This window comes from Myxine glutinosa, chromosome 8 (genome assembly GCF_964187855.1).
Source record: "Myxine glutinosa chromosome 8, kmMyxGlut1.1, whole genome shotgun sequence".
NCBI classification, from domain to species: Eukaryota; Metazoa; Chordata; class Myxini; order Myxiniformes; family Myxinidae; genus Myxine; species Myxine glutinosa.
Genome location: NC_136268.1, coordinates 114,755,320 through 114,780,597, shown reverse-complemented (window position 1 = coordinate 114,780,597; position 25,278 = coordinate 114,755,320).

Genomic DNA, 25,278 nt, shown 5'->3' with positions numbered 1-25,278 from the left:
GGTAATGCACATGCGCAAGATTGGAGGTCTCGTCTCTTCAAAGCTGTCCATGCACGCTCGCTTTCGAAGTTAAGTAACTTTTCACAATTGTGTTTTTGTCGAAACTGGTCTTGTATGTACATATTGGGGTGTCTTTAATAGTATTCTTGGCGTTGGTTTTTCATACCTGTGTACAGAATCGTCGGTCTTTCTTATCGCGTATTCTGAGGCCTAAGTGTAGTACTAGGCTACCGTGTCCGACCTTGGCTTGAGGCTTTGTTTTTGTCTCAGCGGTTCTCCAATCGCGCTGCAATTATTTTCCGGTCTCTGTTTTTCACGGTCTTTTCATCCCATACTTACTTGTTTTAAAATCTCAAAAAAAAAAAAAAAAACCCAAAAACATTTCCTTCCGTTCTTATTCGTTTATTCGTTTTTATTTGTTCGTTCGTTCTTCGACCACGTTGTTTGTGATCACGTTGTTAAAAAATGTCTCATCTGAACCCTGAAGACCTGTATTCTGTCATATTCTATAACACCTTTTTCTTCTTCTTCTATGAAAGGATGCTTTCGACTTGCTCACCAAATCCATTCATTCCAAAAAAAAATTCCATCTCTTATAGTGCATCTTTCATTCATTCCCTAAACTCTCCAGCACTCCATCCTCCCTCCAGCATCCTCAAACGTATTTTTGACTCGAATGTCTCAAGAAACTCATTTTGCAATAAATGTTCGTTTCCCATTAATCGTACATTTTTCAAAATCCCATCACCCCTCCCCTCTAAATCTACCCCCTTGCCCCTCCCCTCCAAATCATCCCCATCACCCATCTCTTTCAAATCTTCCCCCTTGCCCCTCCCCTCCAAATCTTCCCAATCACCCATTCCTTTCAAATCTCCCCCCACACCCCTCCCCTCCGAGACTCTCCCTCGCTCCTCCCCTCCTAGACTCCCCTCTCACCCCTCCCCCTCAAAGCGTCCTCCCGGCTTCTTCCCCCTTCCAACTTTCACCTTCATCTCCCTCAACCTTCTGCCTCGCTCTTCCCCCTCGTCAAATAACACCTCACTGCGCCTCTCCCAATCACCATCAAACCTTTTGTCTGCCCCATTCTTCCCTTTCTCTAAGCTATTCTGTAATCTCCGACACACCTTCAACAGCTCTCCCTACCTCTTCCTCCTCCTCCACATCTTACCCTACCGCTCCCCCCCCCTGTTCTGTATCCGATGCTCCCCCTTCCTCTTCCTTAACAGTATGGACCTCAAACATCCAGGGCCTTCGCTCAAACTTGTCTGATCTCTCCATACAGGTTGCTTCTGACAAACCAGACGTGATCTGCTTAACAGAAACTTTCCTCCTCCATGATGTCTCTGATTCCTTGGTATCTCTCCCAGGTTACTCCCTCCTCCGGTATGATAGACCTGAGCCTCGTCCTGGAGGTGGGGTTGCTATCTTTATAAAAAAACTCTCTTCCTCACTCGCCCTGCACTGCCCTCTCTCCACCTCACCCCCAGGAATACCTTTGGCTACGGCTTCCCCTTCGCTCCCACCTTTTGTTCATATGTGTGTTGTACCGTCCACCAGAGTGATGACTCCATCTACATCTCGCTGTCTGAGAATATGGACCAACTTCTATCTACCCATCCCAACTCTCTCTTCCTCATATGTGGTGATTTCAACTGTCACCATGCCAGTTGGCTGGGTGTGGGTACCTCTCTCACCAGCCATGGCTCTTCAGCAAAGGACTTCTGTGACTCACTGGGACTGACACAATCTGTCAATTTCCCGACCCGGATTTCAGTCAACGGAGCATCTTCTCTTCTGGACTTGGTTATGACTAACTTCCCTGAAAATGTCTGCTGCTCTTCTTCTGCTCCAATCGGCTCATCTGATCATGTGCTTGTTAAAGTGGACATCTCTGACCATTCTCAGAGAGCCTCCTCAGCGTCGACGAGTCTGGCATTTCACTCAGGCCAACTGGCACGGTCTTCAAGCAGCCATCAATCATCTGGACTGGTCTCCCATCTCTACTGCCTCTGACATAAATTCTTCCTGGGAATTCTTCCAAAGCAAACTGCTCTCTCTCATGCACAGATTTATCCCATCTCGTCTTCTGTTGTCATACCCTTCCTCCCGTCCATGGTACACGGAATCTTGTGGTGAGGCTATTGCCCAGAAACAACTTGCTTTCGTCTCCTGGAAAGCAAATCCAACGGAAGGAAATCTCATTTCCTTTCACAAAGCCCGAAACAAGTGTGTGTCCACCCTCAGGAGAGCCAGGAAGCAATATCTCTCCGTTCTCAGGACTGAACTCTCTTATCTGTCTCCCTCTTCCAAATCCTGGTGGCATCTGGTCAAATCTGTTTCTGGTGTTTGTTCCCCCTCCATCCCCTCCCTCACCTCAAATGGCCACATGGCTGACTCCACACGTGAAAAAGCTGAATGCCTCAACTCTGTGTTTGCCTCTAAATCTTGTGTCCCAAACCCATCCCTCTCTGTACCCACCGTACCCAGTCGTACCCAGCTGCTCCTGGACTCTGTGTCCTTTCCTCCTGACAAGGTGGAAAAGTTTCTGTCAACCCTCGACTCGGATTCTGCAACTGGACCTGACGGCATCAGCCCACGGGTCCTAAAATCCTGTTCTTCCGCTCTTTCACTCCCTCTCTCTGTTCTCTTCACCCTCTCTTTTGCTCAAGGTCATCTTCCATCTGCTTGGAAATCTGCCAACATCACCGCTTTGCACAAAAAAGGTGCAAAAACAGATCCCAGCAACTGCAGACCAATCAGCCTTCTCCCAATTATCAGCAAAGTCATGGAATCCATCATTGCTTCAGATATGAAATCTTTCCTCTTCTTCAATGGCTTGATCTCTGATCATCAATTTGGTTTCAGACCTGGACACTCTACTCTGGACATGCTGCTTCTGCTTTCTCAACAATGGATGGAGGTCCTCAATGCCAAACAGGAAATTAGAGCAGTCTCCCTTGACATATCACATGCCTTCGATACGGTCTGGCACCCCGCTCTGCTCACCAAACTCTCCTCTTTTGGTATCCATGGAAATCTCCACGCAAGGCTGGCGGACTTCCTCTCTAGTCATAGTCAACGTGTGGCCCTGAATGGGTTTCTCTCATCTCCTCTTCCTGTTCAGGCTGGAGTTCCACAAGGCAGTGTTCTGGGCCCTGTGCTTTTTCTGGTCTTCATCAATGATCTCTCTGACTCTCTTGAAAATCCTCTGTATCTCTTTGGTGATGACTCTACTCTTTGTCGCTCCATTCTTCATCCCTCAGATCGGCAGTCTGCTGCCTCCTCACTCTCTGCAGACCTGGACAAAATCACAGACTGGGCAAACAAGTGGAACATGTCTTTCAATCCTGACAAATCTCACACTCTTACGATGTCTCTCTGAAAAGACCGACTGGACAACCCTCACATCCACTTTCTGAATAATCCTCTCCAAGAAGTTCTGTCACTCAAGCTTTTGGGTCTCACTATCTGCCATGATCTTTCCTGGGAAAACCACATTTCAAATCTGGCCTCCAAAGCCAGTCGCCGACTGGGCATCCTCTGTCGTGCGAAGTCCTTCCTTGGCACACCTGAGCTCCTCACCACATACAAGGCTTTCATCCGCAGCTCAATGGAATACTGCTCTCCCCTCTGGGCTGGTGCTCCTGCCTCACACCTAGCTCGTCTTCACGCTGTTGAAACCAAAGCATTCAGAATCATTGGAATCTCCCACGATGAAGCTAACTCCAAGGGCCTCTCACTCACTCACCGCAGGCAGGTTGGTGGTCTTTCCATCTTCTACCGACTCCTCTCTGGCCATGCCCCCCCAGCTCTCTCTGGGCTCTGTCCCGCAAATATTCCTACAGGTCGCACAAGATCTGCCTGCAACCCTCTTATGGTCAAACTGCCAAAATCAAGACTCTCTGATCACCTTCACTCCTTCATTCCTCTTTTCTCCCGCCTCTGGAACAAACTCCCTCACTCTCTTCAATCCCACTCCACCCTCCAGGTCTTTAAAACAGCTGTTCACCACCATCTCTTATCTTCCCCCATCCAAAACCTTGAGCTTTTCTACCCCTGCTAATTTCACCCCAATTCCTCTTTTTTGAAATACCAACTTCTGTCCTGGAAGTCCTTGGTGTCCTTGTGTTTTATACTTTTGCCTCCACCCCCCCCCCTTCCCACGCCTCCCCCCCCCCCAAGCCCTCTCCCTTCCACACATCTCCCTGCTCTCAAATGTTGTGTTTGTGTGCTTCCCCTTCTCTCCCCATCTTGTTTTCCGCTCCCGCTTTTTGTGTGTTTTGTTTGTCTGGTTGATTTGTTTGTGAAGTAAATGTTAGCTCTTTCACGAGCTTCGATTCAGTATACAAAAAAAAAGAAGAAAAAAAAAAAGGCTGATTAGTCTGTAGTTGAAAGGATCTGTTTTTGCACCTTTTTGTGTAAAGCGATGATGTTGGCTGATTTCCAAACTGATGGCAGATGACCCTGAGCAAAAAGGAGGGCGAAGAGAACAGAGAGAGGGTGAGATACAGCAGCAGGGTATGGTTTTAGGACCTTTGGGATGATGCCGTCTGGTCCAGTTGCAGAATCAGAGTTGAGGTTTGACAGAAACTTCTCCACCTTGTCAGGAGAGAAGGACACAGAGTCCAGGAGCAGCTGGGTTTGACTGGGTAAGGTGGGTACAGACAGAGATTGATTTGGGACACAATATTTTGAGGGAAACACAGAGTTGAGGCATTCGGCTTTGTCATGTGTGGTGTCAGCTGTGTAGCCGTTTGAGGTAAGTTGAGGGGAGGGGAGGAACAAACACCAGAAACAGATTTGACCAGACACCACCAGGATTTGGAGGAGGGAGACAGGTTTGAGAGTTCCGTCTTGAGAGCAGAGAGACAGTGTTTCCTGGCTCTCCTGAGGGTAGACACACAAACGGAAGCCTCTCCTCAGTGAAAGACACATGAAAGCCAGCTTGGAGTTTGCAAAAAAGCACCTAAGGGACTCTCAGACTGTGAGAAACAAGATTCTGTGGTCTGATGAAACCGAGATTGAACTGTTTGGCTTCCGTCTGGCCACTCTGCCATAACGCCCAGATCGGTGGAGTGTTGCAGTGATGGTTGTGTTTCTGAAAGTTTCTCCCATCTCCACACAGGATCTCTGGATCTCAGCCAGAGTGACCATCGGGTTCTTGGTCACCTCTCTTACCAAGGCCCTTCTCCCCCGATTGCCCAGTTTGGCCGGGCGGCCAGCTCTAGGAAGAATCCTGGTTGTTCCAAACTTCTTCCATTTAAGAATTATGGAGGCCACTGTGCTCTTGGGAACCTTCAATGCAGCAGAAAATTTTTTGTAGGCTTCCCCCGATCTGTGCCTTGACACAATCCTGTCTCTGAGCTCTGCAGGCAGTTCCTTCGACCTCATGGCTTGGTTTTTGCTCTGATATGCATTGTCAGCTGTGAGACCTTATATAGACAGGTGTGTGCCTTTCCAAATCATGTCCAATCAATTGAATTTACCACAGGTGGACTCCAATCAAGGTGTAGAAACATCTCAAAGATGATCAAGAGAAATGCGAGGCACCTGAGCTAAATTTCAAGTGTCATAGCAAAGGGTCTGAATACTTATGTCAATGTAATATTTCAGTTTTTTCTTTATAATAAATTTGCAAAACTTTCTAAAATCCTGTTTTCTCTTTGTCATTATGGGGTGTTGAGTGTAGATTGATGAGGGAAAAATGAATTTAAACGATTTCAGCATAAGGCTCCAACATAACAAAATGTGAAAAAAGTGAAGGGGTCTGAATACTTTCTGAATGCACTGTATATGTGTGTTTATATGTGTGCGTGTGTTTATGTGTGGGTGTGTTTGTGTGTGTGTGTGTGTGTGTTTTGCTCTTCGCACCTCAGTAGGCTGCCGAGAGCATGAAAGCAGATTTGTTTCCACACCGGTGTACATAAGCTCCACTGATCCCGCGGATCTTGCCCTAATCCAGTGCCTTGCAATGCAGCTTAGAGGTTATAGCAGTGGCGGGTGGGATAACAGAGGGTTGCCAGTGCTCGGAATAGTGCCACGGTCAATCGCCACCTTCTGCGCCATCTGACCTTACCTAACCCCGTCCTCTGAGCCGCATAGCTTTTTGTGGTTGCAAAGCTCAACCACCACAGGTGTTCATACGCAGGTTCGTGGTTTGGGTGGACGGCTTTTTGATGGAAAAGAAGCCAGCATTATAGATATTATATTTAGTATTATATTGTGAGAGCTCACAGATTTTAAAAGAATGAAATGACCCGAGTCTCGGCTCGTTGAGGGCTGCCTGCCTTTTGTCGAAAATATTTGTAAATTCAGAAACGACAGCGTGGTATTTATGAGTGTCCTCCTTTGATGGCTTGATGTAAAACCTCGGTTCGATGGCAAGGTTCCAGCCTTGTATCTGCCAAAAATATTTCCAGCTTTCAACCTGGCCTGCTGTGATCACAACATGGCAGCTGGCTGCCTCATCGCCTGATTGGCAAGGACAGGACTCTTTCATTTATGTACAAAAGCGGAAAACCCGAGACTAAGAAACATTTACAAACAGAAATCGCTAAATAAATAAATACAAGCGAACAGATAGAACCACGGAAAGCAACAAATAAGTCAATGCTTCGTACAATAAATATTACAACACTTGATATTTAATAACCACGTGCTCCTGACCCATTTGATTTATTGTAAAGTCCTAAAGGATGAATGTAGTTGCTGATTATGAAGTGTCAAAAGTGGCATTCATATAAAGTGGTTAAGCTTTGGGATCCAACTCCAACCTCTCTGAACTGTTCCAAAGAATTGAGTTTGGAATAGTCTGGAAGTAACTCAAAAGTTGTTTCCTAGATAGTGAACATCATGTAAAGGCTTGGAGATCATGGCGTCATTATTTGATGGGCTGCTTTTCCCATGTGGAGGCTGATCAGGGCTGTTCTGAATCAGAATTGCAGGTTTGCACCGTGACGGCAGATAATCAGTTGGAATTTTGGGATAGCAGTCTCTGGAATATTATTTTCTGGCATAAAAAAGGTTGAAACTTTCCCGCCAGAAACATTTTTCGCCCCAGGGAGTTAAGCGAAGAGTGCTGGTGGACCTCATAAGAAGCTGCTCCTATGGTTACGAGGGAGAATGCAGAAATTGTTTGTGAATATTATCTGAATCTTGTGTTGAATCTGATTTATTTTACTTCATTTACTATATATATATATATATATCATAAGCCTCTCCTCAGTGAAAGACACATGAAACCCCACTTGGAGTTTGCAAAAAAGCACCTAAAGTACTCTCAGACTGTGAGAAACAAGATTATGTGGTCTGATGAAACCAAGATTGAACTGTTTGGCTTCCGTCTGGCCACTCTGCCATAAAGCCCAGATCGGTGGAGTGTTGCAGTGATGGTTGTCCTTCTGGAAGTTTCTCCCATCTCCACACAGGATCTCTGGAGCTCAGCCAGAGTGACCATCGGGTTCTTGGTCACCTCTCTTACCAAGGCCCTTCTCCCCCGATTGCTCAGTTTGGCCGGGCGCCCAGCTCTAGGAAGTGTCCTGGTTGTTCTAAACTTCTTCCATTTAAGAATTATGGAGGCCACTGTGCTCTTGGGAACCTTCAATGCAGCAGAGATTTTTGTAGGCTTCCCCAAATCTGTGCTTCAACACAATCCTGTCTCTGAGCTCTGCAGGCAGTTCCTTCGACCTCATGGCTTAGTTTTTGCTCTGATATGCATTGTCAGCTGTGAGACCTTATATAGAGAGGGGTGTGCCTTTCCAAATCATGTCCAATCAATTGAATTTACCACAGGTGGACTCCAATCAAGGTGTAGAAACATCTCAAAGATGATCAAGAGAAATGGGAGGCACCTGAGCTAAATTTCAAGCGTCATAGCAAAGGGTATGAATACTTACGTCAATGTGATATTTCAGTTTTTTCTTTTTAATAAATTTGCAAAACTTTCTAAAATCCTGTTTTCTCTTTGTCATTATGGGGTATTGAGTGTAGATTGATGAGGGAAAAAATGAATTTAAACGATTTCAGCATAAGGCTGCAACATAACAAAATGTGAAAAAAGTGAAGGGGTCTGAATACTTTCTGAATGCACTGTACGTAGAGAGTACTAACGCACTCTCTGATGTGTCTTACATTGAGGTCCGTCATGACTCCCTGCCCATTGTCTTGGTGTCGGATTTATTTACTGAGCTTCACCACCTCAGTCTGTTGATTGATAAACCTGTTTTGCACTCCGGTAACGATTATTATTAAAATCCCTCTTTATTCAAGTGGGTGTCACATTCTTGCTCTGCCATTTTTATGGAATCTCCGCCATGCTTGCAAAGCTGTTAGTTTGGACGGGAATGTCTCGCAGCTTTGAATTTGGACAATAAGAACGTTTGATCCATCTGAGGCCGAAGGCCTGGCAGGTCACGTACCTGTTACAAAATGGTGTCAGTAGTGGGATGTTGCAAAAAGGTGTCCGGAATGTAGGATGCCCCAGTTGAAGTGCACACCGATTTGAGCCATGGGGGAGGGGCAAATTTGAAATTTCCTTTACATAAAATAAAGAAATCATATTTCAAATTTAATACAAGTTGTTTAATGTTTGGTATCCTCATCCATTACCATTTGATATCAGTTCTCACCCTCCTGACATACCATTGCCACCAAATAATGTGCAACATTCGGGTCCATTAAGTAGACAGGTGCATATTTTCCTTTTCCCATCTACAAGTTACATATGCAAATTTTTATTTTCAACTTGTCGCATTCTGAATTGTAGATTTTGATGGACGAGGAGAATGCGACCTCACTAAGGGTGAGATGAAAAGGAAGGCTGAGTCAGTGCCTCAAGGAAGAGCAGTAGCACCCTAAGGTGAGGCCAGGTGAGGACTTGGGCACAAAGCATTGCATGCTTTATAAGGAAGCAACATGGACTGTTTCGCCTGAGCACCACAATCCATGGTGGTAAAGTAAGTTGCGGAACCTGGGCTGAGGGCAGAACACTTTTTTTAGGGACTGTCCTGCTCTGATGATGGCGCCGCCTACATGAGTGTGCGGCTCATCTCAGGTCCTCACTACTAACTTTTGATCAACTTCAGCCAATTCAGTTTTCAACTTCACGCATGTTCCCACAGTCAATACGTTAGACTGATGGAGAGGACAAGTTGTACTTTTATGAGCGCTGCCTTCAAAGTCGTGTATGGAGCGTTCAATGGAGGTGGAGTGAAAGATCTCTCACCTTCATTGCTTACTCAGGTGATAAGGAGCCAACAATGCATTTGAATCATGTCAACTTGATAGTAATGCGTCAGTTGTCTAAATGGGTTTTGACTTGTGTAAACCACAGCTGTGGGTCATTAGGCCAGAATGGCCTTAGCAAAACCGCTGCCACCGATGAAGCTTGTAGAGGGGCCAGGAAGGGTACGGCTGGTTGGTCGTTACTGGTGACTAGTTGCACGCTTGCAACTCCTTGTTCGTCCATTTGGATCACTTTGAGGTCACCAATTTAGCTTGGAAGAAAAGACTTCCGAAACATTCGTATTCTTGGAAGAAAAGAAAAGATTTAGCTTGGACGAAGAGACGTCCGAGATGCATATGTATGGGTAGGGGATCAGGTTTTTGGAGGTTTCGCGTTGATCGGATACAGTTCATTTTTATATCCAAGATGGATGCCAAACCAAGTGACCTACGACATCATCATTTTCAAACTATATGCAGCAAAGGTGTTAGATGACATTTATAAAAAGTTTCGCATTGATAGGGTAAGCAGTTTCCGAGATATAATTATTTAATATTTTCCTTCAATCCAATATGGCTGCCACACCATGTAACCGATGACATTTTCATGATCACTTAATTGCCAGGCCTAGTTGATGACACACGTAAAGTTTTGAGTCAATCGCTTCGGTGGTTTGGGAGATGTTGTTTTAAAGTTTTAGGTTAAATCCAATATGGCTGCCAACCATGTGACCTATGATGTCATAAATTTAGTATGTCAATACAAATGTGTCATAGATCATGTGCATGCAATTTCATCATGTATCATGCAATTTCATGTGCATGCAATTTCAGATTTTTAGGATATGGCATTCATTTAAAACATTTATGGGTGGTATAACACTTCACTGATGATGTCATCATTATAATGGTTTTGTTCCCCATTGGGAATACTTGACAATGTGCCAATTTTCAAATTCTTCCATTCAGCGGTTTCTGAGAAATACTTTTTTAATTATTCGCGTTTAATCCAAGATGGCTGGCATACAACGTGACCGATGATGTCACAATCATCATAAAACATTTTACATGGATTTTGCTCCTACCCTGAAAGACTTGTGGTTGCTGAGAAAAACGACGTACATAGTACATAGTCATACGTACATAGTACGTACATAGTCCATCCGTCCATATGGACGGATGGACTATGTACGTACAGACGGATGGATGGACAACCCAAAAACATAATGCCTCCGTCCACCTTCGGGGGCGGAGGCATAAAAAGGAGGCAGTTGAATAAAGAGAGGCCACCACCCATCTGCGATGCAAAAGTAACAGGCCAAGACACTCCGCTTCATCGCGGGAGATCCCAATGGTTTTAAGGGCCTTGCTTTCCACGGCATAGAGAAGGGCAAAGTGTAAGGCAGGCTGCTAGCCCAAAGGGAATATCAGTATTCCATCATCCTGTGAATGAATGCCTTGTATGTCGTCACAAGTTCAGACTGACCAAGGAAGGACCTTGCACAATAAAATATGCCCAGTCGATGGCTACCTGTGGAGGCCATTTTGGAAATAACCAACTCCTGTTTGTATCAGGGTCTGCACAGAGGGAAGAGGCTGCTGCCTGCCTTCATGAATGATGAGAATTTTATACGGCAGAGGGTGCAATCATCATCAAAGCGATCGGCAGAATTTTCCAGGGAATGAGAAAGATCATTGATGAAGATGAAGGACAAGACTGATCCCAAGACACTGCCCTTGGGAAATCTAGCCTTGACAAGGAGAGGAGATCAGAGGATCCCATTAAGAGCTGCACACTGACTACGGGAGTGGAGGAAGTGAGTTGAGTAAGCAATGAGAGGAGGTGTCTTTTGATACCGTAAGCTGAGCTTGGAGATCAAACCAGGGTTCTAGACTGCATCAAATGCTCGAGATACGTCAAGAGGGAGAGACGGCCCTGATCTCATGACTGAGATTAAGGGCTTCCTGCATCCATTTTTGGGAGAGTACAAGCAGCCTATCCAAGGTAGAATGACCAGGCCTGAAAGCAAACTGACCAAGTTTGCAATTTGAACGATGATCTGAGATCAGGTTGTTGAAGACAAACGTTAAAATACTAGGTATGTTATGGGTATGTTACCATTTACTCAATGCCTCCAGTAGTGTTTTCCACTGTTATAACAATGTTGACTGGTATTAATACAGCTTATTTTGGGTAAGAATAAACCAAGGTTGTTATTTAGCAATCTTGAGCAGGGCCTCACATTGATCTAAATCTTCAAAAACTTGTGATCACAACTCAAATTAAACGATACCTCAACAGCTAATAGTAAATTTTTGCAATAGCTATGTTGCAGGAACAGCAATAGGGGGTTAAGGGGGTAAAATAGACGAGTTAGTTCATGAATAAACGTCTAGCATAAGTGTTTGATTTCTGTGTAGAATGATAGTGCAGGTGTCGAAATGTGTTTAGAAGAAGAATAAAGGTGACCCCTCCCTTCTCTAATGTGTCTACAGCCCCCACCATTCCTCCCCGATGAATCTGTTAAATAGTTTCCCTATGTAATCTGTCGATGTGTGCTTTTGACAGATCATTCGCAGCTGCACAAACCAGAGAACACCCCTTCCACTTCCCAACCCCCAAGGAAGGTGAAAAGCAGGGCCTTGTGATCATACATAAAGGTAAAAGATACGTCCAGAAGAAGAATCTTTTTAAGAGTGGCGAGAAACTGCAGAAGCAGCCGGAAGTTATGAGAAGCTGAGCCAATAAGCACGCAGCTATGCCTGGTCAAGAAGTAATAAGGAGCCAATGGGTGGGGAAAGAAGGGAGGGTATGACAGAGCAAACAGAGTAAGAGGGAGTACAGATGGCGTTTGGGAGCCAACGGCCATCCAGTAAGGAGACGATGTCTTCTAAAAAACACCCATCCGGTTGGACCAGTTTTTAGATAGTTGGTTGTAGACAGCATCCGTTCAGGGTAGTACGACCATTCAGACTTAGGAGCGTTAAAGTGATGCCCGGAACCATCTTACACTCTCCGTGTCAGGATTGCTGGTCTTACTTTCTGTCTCACTTCCTTTGCTGGTCCTTGAGCTTCATTCTCTCTTTCTCACAAACAAACACCATACACTTTTCATCATACACTTTTCTTCTCTTTTATTTAAGGCCTGGCCTCTATGAGGGCTATATAATCCGTGGCTGGAGCCTTCAACATAAAAACGACAGGAGAATGGAGAGCAGGACAATGCAAGAGCGGTGTGCTCGAGCAGCTCCATGCGGAGAGCTATAGAGACCAGGGGACCTGTGAAACCATGTGTGTCTCAAAGACGAGTTACATGGCCCAGACACGACACAGCCTGCCATCTCTCTCTCTCCCTCTCTGCATCTCTCGCCCAAAAATACCTTTTTTCTTCTTCTTTTTTTTTTGTATACAAGATCGAGGCTCGTGAAAGAGCTAACATTAATCACACAAAAAGTCAAACCGACACACAAAACACAAAAAACAAGGGGAGCGGCAGACAAGATGGGAAGAGAGGGGGACGGACACAAACACAACATTTGAGAGCAGGGACATCGGGAGGACTTGGGGGGAGGTGGGAGAGGTATAAAACATATGAACACTGCAAGGACTCTGGGGTAAATTACCGGGGGTAGAAAAGATCAATGTTTTGGATGGAAGAAGATAAGAGATGGTGGTGAACAGCTGTTTTAAAGACCTGGAGGGAGGAGTGGGATTGAAGGGAGTGGGAGAGTTTGTTCCAGAGGCGGGAGAAAAGGGGAATGAAAGAGTGAAGGTGAGCAGAGAGCCTAGATTTTGGCAGTTTAACCATAAGAGGGTTGCAGGCAGATCTTGTACGACCTGAAGGAATATTGGGGGGACAGAGCACAGAGAGAGCTGGGGGAGCAAGGCCGGAGAGGAGTCGGTAGAAGACAGAAAGACCACCAACCTGCCTGCGGTGAGTGAGTGAAAGGCCCTCGGAGTTGACTTCATCGCAGGAGATTCCAATGATTCTGAAACCATCACCTCCATCACACCACCACTCCACGTTAGCATCGTGTAGGGAGGTTTATTTTCCATAGTGATCTATCAATCAGTATTAGCGTGTGTGAGTGACTGGGCCTGATGATATTGTTGAAGACATTGAAGTTTTTTTTTGTTTTTTTTGTTTTTTTTGCATACTGAATCGAGGCTCGTGAAAGAGCTAACATTTATTTCACAAACAAATCAACCAGACAAACAAAATATATAAAAAGAGGGAGTGGAAGACAAGATGGGGAGAGAAGGGGAAGCACACAAACATAACATTTGAGAGCAGGGAGATGTGTGGGAGGGAGAGGGCTTGGGGGGAGGAGGCGTGGGAAGGGGGGGGGGATCCGGGTCGAGTGGTGGGAGAAGTATAAAACACAAGGACACCAAGGAATTCCCGGACAGAAGTTGGTATTTCAAAAAAGTGGATTTGGGGTGAAATTAGCAGAGGTAGAAAAGATCAAGGTTTTGGATGGGGGAAGATAAGAGATGGTGGTGAACAGCTGTTTAAAGACCTGGAGGGAGGAGTGCGATTGAAGAGAGTGAGGGAGTTTGTTCCAGAGGCGGGAGAAAAGAGGAATGAAGGAGTGAAGGTGAGCAGAGAGTCTTGATTTTGGCAGTTTAACCATAAGAGGGTTGCAGGCAGATCTTGTGCGACCTGAAGGAATATTTGGGGGACAGAGCCCAGAGAGAGCTGGGGGGGTAAGGCCAGAGAGGAGTCGGTAGAAGACGGAAAGACCACCAACCTGCCTGCGGTTAGTGAGTGAAAGGCCCTTGGAGTTAGCTTCATCGCGGGAGATTCCAATGATTCTGAACGCTTTGGTTTCAACGGCGTGAAGATGAGCTAGGTGTGAGGCAGGAGCACCAGCCCAGAGGGGAGAGCAGTATTCCATTGAGCTGCGGATGAAAGCCTTGTATGTGCTGAAGAGCTCAGGTGTGCCAAGGAAGGACTACGCACAACGGAGGATGCCCAGTCAGCGACTGGCTTTGGAGGCCAGATTTGAAATGTGGTTTTCCCAGGAAAGATCATGGCAGATAGTGAGACCCAAAAGCTTGAGTGACAGAACTTCTTGGAGAGGATTATTCAGAAAGTGGATGCGAGGGTTGTCCAGTCGGTCATTTCGGAGAGACATCGTAAGAGTGTGAGATTTGTCAGGATTGAAAGACATGTTCTACTTGTTTGCCCAGTCTGTGATTTTGTATAGGTCTGCAGAGAGTGAGGAGGCTGCAGACTGCCGATCTGAGGGATGAGGAATGGAGCGACAGAGAGTAGAGTCATCAGCAAAGAGATAGAGAGGATTTTCAAGAGAGTCAGAGAGATCATTGATGAAGACCAGAAAAAGCACAGGGCCCAGAACACTGCCTTGGGGAACTCCAGCCTGAACAGGAAGAGGAGATGAGAGAAACCCATTCAGGGCCACACGTTGACTACGACTAGAGAGTAAGTCCGCCAGCCATGCGTGAACATTTCCATGGATACCAAAGGAGGAGAGTTTGGTGAGCAGAGAGGGGTGCCAGACTGTATCGAAGGCACGTGATATGTCAAGGGAGACAGCTCTAATTTCCTGTTTGGCATTGAGGACCTCCATCCATTGTTGAGAAAGCAGAAGCAGCATGTCCAGAGTAGAGTGACCAGGTCTGAAACCAAATTGATGATCAGAGATCAAGCCATTGGAGAAGAGGAAAGATTTCATATCTGAAGCAATGATGGATTCCATGACTTTGCTGATAATTGGGAGAAGGCTGATTGGTCTGTAGTTGCTAGGATCTGTTTTTGCACCTTTTTGTGCAAAGCAGTGATGTTGGCTGATTTCCAAGCAGATGGCAGATGACCTTGAGCAAAAGAGAGGGTGAAGAGTACAAAGAGAGGGAGTGAAAGAGCGGAAGAACAGGATTTTAGGACCCGTGGGCTGATGCCGTCAGGTCCAGTTGCAGAATCAGAGTCGAGGGTTGACAGAAACTTTTCCACCTTGTCAGGAGGAAAGGACACATAGTCCAGGAGCAGCTGGGTATGACTGGGTATGGTGGGTACAGAGCGGGATGGGTTTGGGACACAAGATTTAGAGGCAAACACAGAGTTGAGGCATTCAGCTTTTTCACGTGCGGAGTCAGACGTGTAGCCATTTGAGGTGAGGGAGGGGATGGAGGGGATGGAGGGGGAAGAAACACCAGAAACAGATTTGACCAGACACCACCAGGATTTGGAAGAGGGAGACAGATAAGAGAGTTCGGTCTTGAGAACGGAGATATATTGTTTCCTGGCTCTCCTGAGGGTGGACACACACTTGTTTCGGGCTTTGTGAAAGGAAATGAGATTTCCTTCCATTGGATTTGCTTTCCAGGAGACGAAAGCAAGTTGTTTCTGGGCAACAGCCTCACCACAGTATTCCTTGTACCATGGACGGGAGGAAGGGTATGACAACTGAAGACGAGATGGGATAAATCTGTGCATGAGAGAGAGCAATTTACTTTGGAAGAATTCCCAGGATGAGTTGATGTCAGAGGCGGTAGAGATGGGAGACCAGTCCAGATGATTGATGGCTGCTTGAAGACCGTGCCAGTTGGCCTGAGTGAAATGCCAGACTCGTCGACGCTGAGGAGGCTCTCTGAGAATGGTCAGAGAGATGTCCACTTTAACAAGCACATGATCAGATGAGCCGATTGGAGCAGAAGAAGAGCAGCAGACATTTTCAGGGAAGTTAGTCATAACCAACTCCAGAAGAGAAGATGCTCCGTTGACTGAGATCCGGGTCGGGAAATTGACAGATTGTGTCAGTCCCAGTGAGTCGCAGAAGTCCTTTGCTGAAGAGCCATGGCTGGTGAGAGAGGTACCCACACCCAGCCAACTGGTATGGTGACAATTGAAATCACCGCATAAGAGGAAGAGAGAGTTGGGATGGGTAGATAGAAGTTGGTCCATATTATCAGACAGCGAGATGTAGATGGAGTCATCACTGTTTGATGGCCGGTACAACACACATATGAGCAAAAGGTGGGAGCGAAGGGGCAGCCGTAGCCAAAGGTATTCCTGGGGGTGAGGTGGAGAGAGTGCAGTGCAGTGCGATTGAAGTTTTTTTTATAAAGATAGCAACCCCACCTCCAGGACGAGGCTCAGGTCTATCATACCGGAGGAGGGAGTAACCTGGGAGAGATACCAAGGAATCAGAGACATCATGAAGGAGGAAAGTTTCTGTTAAGCAGATCACGTCTGGTTTGTCAGAAGCAACCTGTATGGAGAGATCAGTCAAGTTTGAGCGAAGGCCCCGGATGTTTGAGGTCCATACCGTTAATGAAGAGGAAGGGGGAGCATCGGATACAGAACAGGGGGGGGGGGGGGGAGGGGTAGGGTAAGATGTGGAAGAGGAGGAAGAGGTAGGGAGAGCTGTTGAAGGTGTGTCAGAGATTTCAGAATAGCTTGGAGGAAGGGAAGAATGGGGCGGACAAAAGGTTTGATGGTGATTTGGCGAGGCACAGTGAGGTGTTATTTGAGGAGGGGGAAGAGCGAGGCAGAAGGTTGGGGGAGATGAAGGTGAAAGTTGGAAGGGGGAAGAAGTGGGGAGGACGCTTTGAGGAGGAGGGGTGAGAGGGGAGTCTAGGAGGGGAGGAGCGAGGGAGAGTCTCGGAGGGGAAGGGTGTGGGGGGAGTTTATGAGGGAAGGGGCAAGGGGGGAGATTTGAAAGGGATGGGTGATGGGGAAGATTTTGAGGGGAGGGGCAAGGGGGAATATTTGAAAGAGATGGGTAATGGGGAAGATTTGGAGGGGAGGGGCAAGGGGGTAGATTTGGAGGGGAGGGGTGATGGGGAAGTTTTGGAGGGGAGGGGTGATGGGGAAGTTTTGGAGGGAAGGGGTGATGGGGAAGATTTGGAGGGGAGGGGCAAGGGGGAAGATTTGAAAGGGATGGGTGATGGGGAAGATTTGGAGGGGAGGGGCAAGGGGGTAGATTTTGAGGGGAGGGGTGATGGGGACGTTTTGGAGGGAAGGGGTGATGGGGAAGATTTGGAGGGGAGGGGTGAGATTGGATTTTGAAAAGTGTACGATTAATGGGAAACGAACATTTATTGCAAAATGAGTTTATTGAGACCTTCGAGTCAAAAATATGTTTGAGGATGCTGAAGGAGGGGTGGAGTGCAGGAGAGTTTCGGGAATGTAGAAAAGAGGAACTGTAAGAGATGGAATTTTTTTTGGAATGAATAGATTTGGTGAGCAAGTCGAAAGCATCCTTTTATAGAAGAAGAAGAAAAAGGTGTTATAATATATGACAGAATACAGTTCTTCAGGGGAAAGTTTAAACATTTTTAACAACGTGATCACGTGATCACGAACAGCGTGGTCGAAGAACGAACGAACAAATAAGAACAACGAAGAACCGAATAAGAGCAGAGAAGGAAAGGTTTTTTTGGTTGTTTTTTTTTCTGAGTTGAGATTTTTAAACAAGGAAGTATGGGGTGAAAGACTGGGACAAAAAACAGGGAACGAAAGTAATTGCAGCGCAATCGAAGAACCGCTGCGAGAAAAACAAAGCCTCAAGTTTGGACACGGAAGCCTACTAGGCCTCAGAATACGCGACACGAATTAACCGACGATTTTGTATGTAGGTATGAAAAATTAACACCGAGAATCCTACTAAAGACACACTATAAGTATACACACCGAAAGACAGATACAGTTACGACAAAAACACAATTGTGAAAATGATAGCAATATACCATTATGATATGATATACCATTATACAATATATATATAATATATATACCATTATGATATACCATGATACAATATATACATTATACAATATATACAATATATATACCATTGTACAATATATATACCATATACAATATACAATACAAGATTTGGAGATTTGATTGGATTGATTTGATTGATTTGATTGGATTGGATTTGGAGATTTGGAGATTGGATGCAAGATTTGGATTTGGATTTGGAATACAAGATTTGGGTTTTTTATACAATATACCATTATGATATACCATTACGCAATTATGATAGCAATATACCACTTCCTGCAGTGCAATATTGTTCAAATAATGCTTCAGACGGTGTAATAACAGTCTGTTACAACACTGCTTTTATACAGACAGGGGGTTTCTAATCAACTAATCAGCAGAGGTTGGGACACCTGTAGGAATTGCTTGCATCAACTTTCAAGGCTTAGTTTACTTACATTGCTGCAGAACAGCTGTAAGTTGTTAACCCATGACTTGGGTTAACCTGACTTGGGTATAGTCTGCAGGGGGGTATAGTTTATAATGTTCTACCTTACTGATCAATGTGTTTGCTTCTTATCCTTCCCACCCCTTTCGTTAACTAGATGGTATTCATCGAATACTTACCCTGCGTAGTCAACTTGGTGCGAGCCAACTCTTTTGTTTTTGAACGTTTTTTTTTCTTTGATCAAATATGGCCGGCAGACCACGTGAGTAATTACATCATAAATTTATATTCTCTAATATAATTGTTGCATAGATTACGCTCAATAAATTTCAAACTGATCAGGCTAAGCGTTGTCCCTGTCGAATTATGATGTGATAATTACAGCACCAATGACATCATCAGTAACATATCTTATTCCCCAAGGGGACATGACAATGAACTTGACAATGAACCATGTTAAAAAAATTTCCATGGAGCGGTTTCGGAGATGTAGAGGTGCAACTGTTTTCGATTTTTCCAAGATGGCGCCTGTACCACATGACCTATAACATCATAATTATGATTAGAACAATTCTACAGGAAGAGCCGTTCATATTCTGAAAATTTCGTGTTCATCGGACTAACAGTTGCAGAGGAATTTTTTTTTCATACTGATCAGATAAAGCGTTGTACTTGTCGAATTATGACGTCATAATGGAGGCATCTATGACATCATCATTAACATATCTTATTCCCCATGGAGTGTACTTGACAATAAGCTATGTTTAAATTTTTTCCATTAAGTGGTTTGGGAGATATAGAGGTGTAACGTTTTTCCAAGATGGCGTCCGTACCACGTGACCTATGACGTCATAATTATCAGCAAAAAAATCTACAGGCAGAGGCGTTCCTACGGTAAAATTTCATGTCAATCGGACCAACGGCTGAGAAAATGATTTTTTTTAATGCAGACACGGCACACGTAAGCAGCCGATTGCTTAACCCCATTTTCGCTTCGCGAGCGCAGGGTAATAAACCCTGTTTTCCACCACTGGTGTTTTGCGTTTTGGCCTGGTGCACGGTTCGGATTTGGAAATAAACGGCGCAAGTAAGACTATGGGTGTGATCAAATTGGCACGAAAAGCCCATGTTGAGAGGTTTAAAATGCAGTGGTTCATCCTAGATTATCACTCAGCCCTCATCCTTTTTGACGGATACATCGGTTGAAGGCGACCCGACGTGTTGGGGCGTCTGTACTTCGAAAACCAAAGTAAAGATCTGTTAAGCTTTCCTGGCGGACGGTGTACGGCCACGAAGGACTATGACCACATTTAGAGGCCATTTTTCCCCGCAGAGCAGGGGTTGGCCTTTTTCGACCACCTTGGTCCCATTTTTTTGAAGCAACGTTTTATGGCCGGATGCCATTCCTGCCATCAAACCTGTTAGTCGCCTTTTGCGACACACAGGGAATTACCATTGAACTGGCACTCAATTTGCCGACCTGTCATCATCTCATCGCTCACGTGAGGACTGCCTTTATATGAACTTTTCCAGAGCATTCCTTGGTTCCTCTTAAGAACACAAGGGTAGTCAGCATGCACATGAGATTTTCTGAATGCCCCTTATTTTGTATTGTTTGGCATTTTCTACAAGCTATGGAATGTCCCTTCTGTTCTAGACTTTGCCACATGGCACATACCCTTCTATAAAGTGGCCTTTTCTATGCCCCTGACATTTTTCTCAAGAATTTCCCTCCTTTTCTATAGTTTGCCACATGGCACATCCCAAATAAAGGGGCATTTTCTATGCCCCTGGCATTTTTCACAAGATACATTTTAAATACGAACAAAATGCATTTTTTCATCGCACAAGACTTTGTTCAAGACAATATAAAATAATCGAAAAAGTAAGGGGACAAAAATATTCAACGCAGACGGGATTTTAACGCACAATCCCCAACTTGGGTGACTGATGCTTTATCCTTTAGGCAATTGGGCCAGCATGTTGGATTTGTGTAATAATATTTTTAAAGCGGTATAAAGTGTGTATACAGTCACGTGAAAAAGTAAATACACCCCATGTAAAGTTTTGACTTTTTCAACATATTTCAACATACATCTATTTGATCTTCATTTCAACAATATTGATAGATAAAGGTGATATAATATAACAAATATCATGAAACATTTACATTTTGTAGTCCATTGTATAATTTAAATAAACATAAATGTAAATTTCGCATGTGGAAAAAGTAAGTACACCCCTACATTTATCACTACTTCAAATTCCTAAAATTAGAATCATGTGCACCAGCTCAGGTGCAAATGATTAGAACATCGTTAGAGAGGATCTTGGAGGAACCTGTCTTATTTAAACCTCAGACTTTTAGTTTGGTTTGCTCTTTGTTGTTGAAGTGTGTGGCGTCACCATGTCTAGATCAAAAGAGCTCTCTGCTGCCTTCAGAAAGAAGGTTATAGATGCCTCTGAGTCTGGGAAGGGATTTAAAAATCTCCAAACAATTTGAAATCAATCATTCGATTGTTCGGAAGATCAACTATAAGTGGAGAAGATTCCAAACAACTGCCAACTTGTTCAGGCTAGGCCGCTCCAACAAGTTCAGCCCGAGAACAGACCGCAAGATGCTGAAAGAAGTCTCTAAGAACCCCAGAATGTCATCACGGGACCTACAGGTAGGTCTTGCCACTGTTGATGTCAAAGTGCACGAGTCTACCATTAGAAAGATGCTGCACGAATTTGATCTACATGGGAGGTGTGCCAGGAGGAAACCTTTGCTGTCCAGAAAGAACATCAGGGCAAGACTAAAGTTAGCCAATGAACACTTTGGCAAAGACCAGCACTTCTGGAACAATGTGCTCTGGACAGATGAGTCAAAGGTAGAGCTATTTGGCCACAGTATCAGAAGACATGTTTGGCGAAAACCAAAGACAGCATTTGACCACAAAAACCTTATACAAATTGTAAAGCATGGTGGTGGAAATATTATGGTTTGGGGCAGCTTTGCTGCATCAGGGCCTGGGCAGCTCACCATCATAGAAACCACTATGAATTATTCATTGTACCAGAGGGTGCCTGAGGATAATGTGGGGCCATCTGTCGGAAAGTTGAAGCTCAACCGAACGTGGACCTTGCAACATGACAATGACCCTAAACATCTATCTATAATTCCAGTAATCTCTGTGTGTATGTATGTATGTATGTATGTCTGTATGTCTGTGACCGCTGTTTCTCGACAACCACAGGTCCGATATACTTTAAACTTGCCAGGTATATTGCTGGGGACCCGAGGATGTGCCTTTTCAAGGTTTCATATTAATCGGAGAAGTAGTTACCGAGCTATGTCCAAAAAACGATTCAACCAATCAGAGAGCAGCGAGCTATCACGTGTGCCGAACGTGGCGAACAGACTCTGCCTCGGACGGCACATTTGAGAGCGTATTCATTTATTTCACGTTGGCAAACTATGTTGCCGCTATGTTGGCGTTAAACGATGTTTTAAAACTAATTAAAACTAATTTGCGATTCTTTCGCTTTCCTGCGCGTTTGTGCATGCTATGGCGATTTCTTTACCAAACTCCGCAAGCCGTTCGCTTTGGACCAAACCATTTCATGTAAATAGAGGGGGGGGGGGGGGGGGGGGATTGTCACCGTACTCGCAAGCCGTTCGCTTTGGACCAAACCATTTCATGTAAATAGAGGGGGGGGGGATATAATTTTAGATATAGATATAGTACGGGCATGCCCTAGTACCAGTAAATCCACAAAGGAATGGCTGAAAAGAAAGAAATGGAGGGCTCTGGAATGGCCAAGTCAAAGCTCGGATCTAAATCCCATCGAGATGTGGGGGGATTTGAAACGAGCTGTGCATGCAAGAAACCCCTCAAACATCCCACAGCTGAAAGAATTCTGCATGGAGGAGTGGGCAAAAATTTCTCCCAGTCGATGTCAGAGACTGGTAGAGAGTTATAAGAAACGCCTACTTGAGGTTGCTTCTGTCAAAGGGGGCAATACCACCGATTAGAGCCAAGGGTGTACTTACTTTTTCCACATGCGAAATTTGCATTTATGTTTATTTAAATTATACAATGGACGACAAAATGTAAATGTTTCATGATATTGGTTGTATTATATCACCTTTTTCTATCAATATTGTTCAAATGAAGATCAAATAGCTGTATGTTGAAATATGTTGAAAAAGTCAAAACTTTACATGGGGTGTACTTACTTTTTCACGTGACTGTACAATGTACATGTATATTTAAATATAATTTAATTTTAAAGCAAAAACTATAGCACTAAGGTGGAATTTGTTTTGAAAGCCATTAACTCGACCTATTGGCCGATGTACATTCCAAGTTTCATTGTACAGTCCTTGATATGAACGCCAACACATTTTGGGCGGACGGACAGACAGACACCAACGTGATTTCGAGGGTTTTCTAAATAAAACTCAAGAATACATAAATGAACGTTGCTGAAATTTGGAACATAGAACCTCGATGTACAAAGCATTTACTTCTGAAATTTGCAGCCAATTTCGTCCAGCAGAAGCCGAAAAATGTATTTTCAGTCCCCATGTTAAAGTTGCATACAGAGAAATGATCCCTTATCTGTAGGGAGGGGCGCTCTGCGCCTCCCTTTGATTTCCTTAAACAAAATCTTTCAACCATTTACACAGACGTGGTATGGAACTCTTCACAAAAACAGAGCAATAAATATCATCGCCCTCTCCCGCTTATCTTTTTAAGGTCACAGACAAGCAGAGCTGGTTGCCATTGTCCGAAAGTTATTTATGGGAAAAGTCTATGGCTAGGCAAGCAGCTGTGAGGTGCACACATTAAGTACAAGAAGTAAATACAGCCGGCCGTTTTGTTGGGTGGGGGGGGGGAGGGCGGGGGTTTACAGTATGTACATACTGCTCATGGTGGAGCTGCCATACACGTAGATATACAGATGAATACACGACACTGGACTGTTGGACGAGACAAAACACAGCCACTGAGCTTGGGGTAAGTGCCGTCACCTGCAGGTGCACTCTGGGTATGCAGCAACTTCACAACAATGGCGCCGCCTTTCACACCACACTCAAAGGGGAATTTTCTAAGGTGGAATTTCCTCCTCTCCATGGATGCCACCTCTGTCGGGATTGTCCGTTCTCTATCCTTTTCAAGCAAGGAAGCAGCACGTCCCATTTTTAAAGTCTTTGATGTGATTTGACTTGGGTTGGAACGGCTGTCTTCCCAGAATCAGAGCAAATGCTCTAGCCATAACACCACAGTGGTTTTGATGTTGGGGCACCACTAAATGGACCTGGGGAGGGGGCATTGGCAGGGAAGGGGAGAGGCAATGGAGGGTGAGCAGGGTGCTCTCTTGGAACAAGTGTCCCCATTATTGAACGAATTTGGTGCACACAATGATAAAGCAAAGAAGGGATAAACCACTCTGCCTGTATCCCCCCTCCCCAATCACCATCCTATGTCTCCCCTGGGAGTAGGCTACTCTACCCATGGTCTTACCACCCACCCTCACCTAACCTCCCTCTCCAGTGGCCACCTCTCATTGTTTCTACAATATCATTTGTCGCCTGATGCTACCTTTCCTCTTTATCCTCCACTTTGCAGTCCCTAATCCTTGTTTGTCTCCCACATGTGACTCTCCCCTTGGATTTACCATCCTCCTGCCTCTTGGCCTAGCTCTAGGTGGTCTTGTCCCCTCTGTTAACCTAATTACCCTAACTCTGTCAACCCCACTGATCCAGACTGTCAATTCCACTGCCTCTGGCTCCGTTGACCTCTCTGGCTCTGATGATTATATTCCTTGGTCAGTCTGCACATCTACTGGGTTGGCGTGTACTCCTCCTGCCACAGGTCATTCTCTACTCCTCCTGCCATTGAGTCGGTGTCTACTCCTCCTGCCAATGGGTCTGTGTCTACTCCTCCTGCCACTGGTTTGGTCTCTACTTCCTGATCTTACTGTAATTGACCCTGATCTCCAATGTCATCTATGATCATAGTACTAATTTTGACCCAACTGTCAACCCTTCTGATGCTGACCAAAAAGGGGACCAAAAAACAACAACAACCACGGTCCCCGAAAAAGGCCAACCCCCGCTTGCGGGGAAAAATGGCCTCTAAAGGTTTTTTTGTTTTTTTTGTCAACCCTTCTGATGCTGACTGGAACTCCTCTTTTGCCCCATGGATAGCTGGAGGGATAAAATAGTGGGCCTCCTCCAGATTTTATTCCACGTGGGTCGTGGGTGCACCTTCTGGGTAACTTGTAGTGCGCCTCACAGAAAGCGCATAATTTCTCGTTTTGGCCAAAGTCCTCTGTTAGTTTGGCTTGGGCTGCAGATTTGATCCCAACATTAGCCAAGGCAGCCAACATTAGTCAGACCATTTCTGCATGTGTATTTGCAGCATTTCCTCAAGCCTCTGCATGTCTGCCACTGAGAAAACAATTTCACCACTCTGCTTTGCTGAGCCATTAACCCCCTGTCCATTTCACACAAAGGTGAAGATTCTTTCTCATCCATCATCTTTTTCAATAAAAGCCTTCACATTCTGAAATCTAAAGTGAAAAGACTACATAATCTGTTTGAGGCAATTATAAACACACTCGACCACATACATGCCAAATGTTCCAAATAATCTGACATTCCTTGATGAATTTTCACCATTAAAATGAATTTTAACCCCCCCCCCCTCCACACCCCCTTAATTTCTCCCTGCACCTACTTCGCCCCTCCCACACCCCAGCCCCTTCCCAAAGTCAAGACACTAAATATAAATTTCCCTTTTTTTGTATGAATTTACTAGGACCTTTGTCGATGAGCCAATGTTCCAAATTCTCTTTAGGACGCAAAAAATACAAATAGATGAG